Genomic DNA, 6,703 nt, shown 5'->3' on the forward strand with positions numbered 1-6,703 from the left:
ATTCTTAAAATTGTTTATCTGGCATACTTTAGAATTTATTTCTTCCAGTTATCTTTTATATTGCATTTTTCGGAGACAAATTAATTTAAATATTGATATAGCAAAAATGAAACTGAGTTTGTATCTTGTTATTTGTTAAATATGGTGAAGAGTATAATTTAGGAACATAATTATACTGAATGTTAACATATTGAGATTCTTAATTTGTTTCATTACAAATGAAGAAAGAAAAGTAAACCAAATAAATATTTTTTTACTAGAGAAAATGAAACACATTCATACAATAATAAAAATATTCTTGACTCCAAAGAAAAACCATTGAGGAAATCAAACCATATTGAATGTTTAAAGTTGTTTAAAGACACCCTAAAACATGTTTCAAAATGAAATTTTGCATATTTAAAACTAGATATAATTCTAAAAACACAACTAAATCATATCATAACATAAAGAAAAAACTGCCACAAAGAAATTGTGAATAGTACTGGATGTCAGATTTACCTGGAACAAAAATTCTTCATCTTCAGAAATAGAGTATGGGCACTAGGGAAATAGCTAAGTATGTATTTTTAAAAATCTGTCATCAAAAGCATTGATCCAAAGGTAAAATATGGCAAGTAGGAATACCTTATGGATTTGTAAACCTCTTTGTGGAGCTTTCACTTCATAAAGGTAAAAATAAATTGTTAAGAACTCATAAAAGCATGATAGTTTTGATTTTAATTATCCATTATTTTAAACAAATTTTATCTGTAAGTCTTAACAAAGCAAGATAATCAGTTTTATAAAACTAGCACCCTAACAAAAAGACATTTCAGTGTGATATTAATATTATTTAATTCTAGTATTTCTTAAAGAAATCTAGTACATTCATTCAACTTTCTTATCCTTATAAATAGAAATGATGGTGAAGGAAGGGAGAAAGAAGGGAAAGAAGTAATATGTGGATGGGTGTTTTGAGTAAGTAGTTTGAGGAAAATGTTGAAATTAACAACTTTCTAAGTCTAGAGTTTAAAGAAATAACTTCAAGAGGAATAGATAAGAAAGGCACAAATAAAGAAACATGGGGGCAGTTATAAGGTTTTCTGTTGGATTAATATGTCCATCCATCCACAGACAGTAATTCTTAACCCAGAAAGAGGTTTTTATGTATTTATTTACTTATTATTATTATTATTATTATTATTATTATTATTATTATTTAGGCGAGGCAACCCGTGATTTACCTCACAGATTGCAAGAACCTTGTCGGCTTACAATCCCTTATTTTCTTTATTTTTTATTTTTCATGCCTACAGCCCCTGGTCTTCGTAGGTGGTCTCCCATCCAAGTACTAACCAGACCCGCCCCTGCTTATTAGCTTCTGAGATCAGATGGGATCAGGCTTGTTCAGGGTAGCATGGCCGCAGACACTAAAAAGAGTTTAAATTTAAAAAAAAAAAAATCAACTTGTATTATCAATACCAAAGTATAGAGGATATAAAGAGTAAAAATTTAAGAAGGTAGTAGAATCAGCAGAGTGCTAATAAAAAGAGCTTAAGCATTACAATACCCAAGATAATTGTCAATAATGATTCTGAATGCCTCTTTTAAATTTATTATTATTATTGTTTCACAAGAGAGATTAAATATAGGATGAGGAAAACTGCTCATGAGTCAGCTAAATTCACAGTTATCTCAAATTTTAGAGAATCATTCAAATTCATTTTTTTAGATGTGTGCCTCATTTTTAGTACCACTCCTTGGTTAAGATATATTCTGAGAAGTCTTTACAGCTTTAGGCTGCAAAAATAAAATAAAATAAAATAAGTTTCATAGTGTCACCAGTAGTCCCAAAAGGTCTGGATAAATTTCTCAAGAAAAGCTCTCAATGAGGAGTTCTCAGGCAGCTACAAACATATTGGATTTATCAAACATGGAACTAAATAATTAGAACAGTTGCAGAACTTGATTTCTCATCTGAATTCAGAGTGTTGGGAAAAGTACTTATATTAGTCTTCACTACTACATGACTACTTAGAGTTGCAGAAAAAAAAAGAGCAAAGTAAATTTAGTGTAAGAATATTTTATATGCATTAGAAGATGTGCTCTGCTCCTATTACTATGAAAGAAACTACCTACACATTTTGGTCTATCAACTATGAGTAATAAAAATATTTGTTAATGTTTATCAACGATCAGAGCAAAATACACAGGCACACGGATACTTAAGGGCAACCAAAATTTGTTTTGTTGGTGTATATTTTTCAATATACTAAAAATGTTTGAATCAGTAATTCTAAAAGCTCTGATTGTACTATCAAATTTTATGGTTAACATATTTTCTTATTGTGGTACCTTAAATCTAAACATTTGTATTTCTTCCAGGTATATGTATAGACGTACCCATACCATACACGTACACACACATGCAAAACACACATATATGCTTCACACACTCATATATACAAATAGAGACATTCTCTCAAATGCTTTAACACAAATTCCACTGGATAGACCAGACGGGAGGAGCTGGTTTGGTACTCTTAATATTGTAGCTCCATTTCTGAATGAGGAGAGGCAAAAAATAAGCACAATTCAAGGAAAACAATTATTTATTGTGTGTCTATAAGGTGCTAGATATGGTTCCGGAAAACATAAACATTATCTCTTTGGTTCTATCATTAATATATTGATAACTTAGGAAAAATTTATATGGTTCAATTTTTAAAAAAGTTTGATTCTTTTATATAGCTAAGATTATATCATTCTAATAAATTCAATGTTAATTTTCAGAGTTTAGAAAATACTATGTCACTTTTTCCGTAATTCTGGCAAGCTAGACATCTCTTGTATTATTGTTTTTCAATAACTTTTCTTTATAACTATACTCCTAAGAGATGCCTTGTAGAAAAAAAATCTCGACTGTAGTTTTGTAATTTAGGGAAATACTATATGCGTGTATACACACACACACATCTCTTTCCTGAAGACTTAAAATAGATATTTGCATTTTAAAGAATCTGAGAAAACCTTTGTTTAAAAACAGTATATTTATTTATTTACCATAAAGTTCTCTGATATGCTGCTTACCCTTCCTTTATATATATATATAACATTTTTTAAAGACTTCAAAATAGCCCTGATGTAAACTCCGCAATGTTTGTGGACAGTGGCACCGTCACATTCATTTCTAAATAAATTCATTCTAACACGGGGCTTAATAGGTACAGATACTAGCTGAAAATAGGCAATAATTCAAAGAAAAATATGAAAAAAATTCACTTATATGTGTCTATAAAAACAAAACAAAACAAAACAAAACAAAACAGAAACAGATCCATAGATATAGAGAACAAGGTGATGATTGCCAAAAGGGAACAGAGTGTGTGGGGGGAGGATATAAGGGGATGGTTGGGAGGATAGGAATTTTAAAAAAAGAAGAAAAAAAAACAGAAAAAGTTTATTCCTTAAATTTTTATTGTAATAGAAAGCCTATATCTACATATATCTATCACATATCAACTGAATCAGAATACAGTCTTTAGTTCCTGAAAGCCTATGTGGCTCTCCTTGGAGAAAAAATATCTTAAACCACCATCCAGCTTTCCAATCCTCACACATAATTATGAAGTTCATCATCGCATTTTACACATAGCTGACTTTTTTACCCTGCCTCTTCTGACAGAAATCTCTAGCACAACAGTTTAGACAGATGCATACTATCATGTAACCACCACTATAATCACAATATAGAATAGTTCCATTAGCACCTGTGATTTCCTTCTGTGCTAAATTTGCAGTCATCCTCTAATAATCATCTATTTCTTCTCTCAGTTATATTTGCTTCATGTATTTTGAGGCTTTATTATTAGATTCATAAACATTTATCACTATTACCTTTGCTTTGTGAAATAACACATTTATAATATCCTTTATTCCTGTTGATATTCCTTGTTGTGAAGTCTAATTTCCTAATATTAATATAGGTACTCATCTTTCCTTTTATTAGCTTTTGAATAATATTTTAAAAATCCTTTTACTTTTTACTTATATCTGTCTTGACATTTAAAATGGGTTTCATGTAGACAACATGTAATTGGGTATTGTCTGTCTTCAACTGTTGATTTTAGATTCATTACATTCAATATAATTACTGCTTTGGTGAGATATGTTTTCATGTTTTCTATTATTTTATTGTTTGTGTCTGTTTATCTTAGTTTTTTGTTCTCCTTGTTCCTTTTTCCTGTCTTCTTTTAAATTATTTGAATATTTTAGTATTCTATTTGGTTTTATATATTGCCACTTAGCTATATCTCCTTGGATTAAATTGTTTACTCTTAGTTCTTGGGATTCCAACATTCATAGCTCACATTTGCCATCTACTTGCAGTTAACATTTTACTATCTCAAGTAAAATTTTGAAGCTTGCAACCATATGGATCCATTTACCCACTATCCCACATCAACCAACTTTTGTTTTATAATTGCTATATATGTTACATCAATATGCATCAAAAAAATGCCAGATTATATTGTTTAGGCATATATATATTTATATATAAATAAGTGAATGCATATATTTATTATGCTTTCAACAGTTATATTTTTAAAATTTAAGATGGAATATACTTTGTATTTTCCTAGAAATTTACAGTTTGTATTTTCCTTCAACCACAAGAACTTTCTTTAGCATTTATTTTAGAGCAAGTCTGCAAGGAACAAAGCCTCTCAGTTTTCCTTTACTTAGCAATGTCTTTAATTTTATTTTATTTAAATAATATTTTTACTGGATATAAAATTCACATTTAGAGTACTTTTCTTGCAACATTTTAAATATATCATTCTAGTATCTTCTGATTTACATGGCTTTTATGAAATATCCACAATCATTCAAAATTCTTGTTCCTCTGTATTAATGTGTTTTTTTTTTTTCTGGATACTTTCAAGATTTTTAAAATTTATATTAGCTTTTTATTATTTTGATTATCATGTCCCTTGGCTTCGTTTCTTTGAATTTAACTATGCTTGAGGTTCACTGAGCTTCTTACATGTCTAAATTTTTGTCATTTACTATATTTGGGAAGTTATTAGTGATTATGTCTTCAAGTATTTTTTTCTGCACTAATTCCTTACTTTTTTCCTCTGAAACTTTAATTACATGAATGTTAGACCTTTTAAAATTGTCCAAAAGATACCTGAGACTTTATTCGTCTTTTTCAATGCTTTCTATTTTTCATACCAGATCATTTAAATTCAGCTATCTTCAAGTTATCTGAAACTTTCCTCGATGACTCCAATTTTGCTATTAAGATTATTTTTTTCAAATATTATACTTTTTAGTTTTAAAATTTCAAAATGATTTTTTTTTGTATACAACTTCTTTTATGTTAAGAATTTATATCTTTTCATTTTTTCAAGTCTATTTTTCTTTACCGAAAGAAGCCTAGTTCTAGAATTTGCTTTAGCATTTTTGTGTGATATTCTAAACCTGAGTCATATAAGCACTGGCATGTGTTGACTGTATTTTTCATTGTAGTTTGGTTAACTTTACCTTTTTTTGAGTAATTTTGAATTGTAAATTTGAATAAAATGGTATATAGACTCTAAGTTTTGTTATAACCTTCTGGCAAAAAGCAATTTTCGTTTTTGTTTACTTTATTGCTTTCCAGCAGGCAGTCAACATGGTTAGTATTAGACCATAATTTCTGCCCTATCTTATGTGGGTATTGATTGAAATCTCAGTTCAATCTTCAAAGCCTATTATATTTTGAGTTTGTCCTGGGCATGTTCTTTTCATTGTTTAATCTGAGATGTGATTTATAGCTTAAGTTTAATTTCAAAGTCTCTGGCATTCTGATCTGGGTCTTCCTCACAGATGTATAACACAGGGGTGAGCCCTACTTGTATGATGATTCATATACAGAATTAGAAGATCCCTTTCCTCACCTCTTTCTTCTCGACCATCACCCCCACACTCCTGCCTGCAGAGTTTTGAGAAGAACATTTCTGAGGTTCTTCTGGCTGACCGTAAACATAATATTTCTATCAGAGACAGCAATTCACCTCACTGCTTTGTTGTGCAGTTCTAAGACTTAGGACTGCTCTCCATGCAAATCCACAAAATAAAAAAAAAATTTAAAAATGATGAAATCATCTCTTTCTGGGCATCTTCCTTAATGTTGACTCCTTTTACAGTCTAATTCTTTGTGTATTTTTCAAAGTCCTGAAGCAGTTGCTCTCTGTGACTAGTTGTAAATCAGTGGAAGAGAGAAGCTGTAGTAAGCTTGCTTCGCCACAATGGAAGCAGACCACAGTTTTTAATTTTTATGTAGTAAAATATATGTTTTTTATTCACACCTTTTGGGATTCCTGTGGTATGTAAGATGTCCTCACAACACCCACAATCTAAGCCATTAAAAAAAATATATGTTAAATGAGTTACTAGATTAGATGACTACAAATAAAATTCCTCCTAAGTAAAAAATATTGTTTATGTATTACTTATGTATTTTTTTGTTTTGAGTATAGGTTGCTTATAAATGAATTTATATGAATATTTAATATGCATCTATTTTGAATTAATTTACTGATATAAAAATCTATAGCGGTTCAACATTTATTATAATAAAAATACTAGATAATATTGTTACTACATTTGTATGTAGAAAATCGATATTTCAGAACATCTTAAATATAAATTACTTATCCTGAAGTTTTTTTTT

At 29.4% G+C, this 6,703-nt stretch overlaps 1 pseudogene; it reads right to left on the reverse strand.

Annotated features, from left to right (window-relative positions):
• Positions 1-1,289: 1,289 nt before the first annotated feature.
• Positions 1,290-1,411, reverse strand: LOC111740508 (annotated as a pseudogene).
• Positions 1,412-6,703: the final 5,292 nt, after the last annotated feature.

This window comes from Pteropus vampyrus, unplaced genomic scaffold (assembly GCF_000151845.1).
Source record: "Pteropus vampyrus isolate Shadow unplaced genomic scaffold, Pvam_2.0 Scaffold64, whole genome shotgun sequence".
Lineage (NCBI taxonomy): Eukaryota > Metazoa > Chordata > Mammalia > Chiroptera > Pteropodidae > Pteropus > Pteropus vampyrus.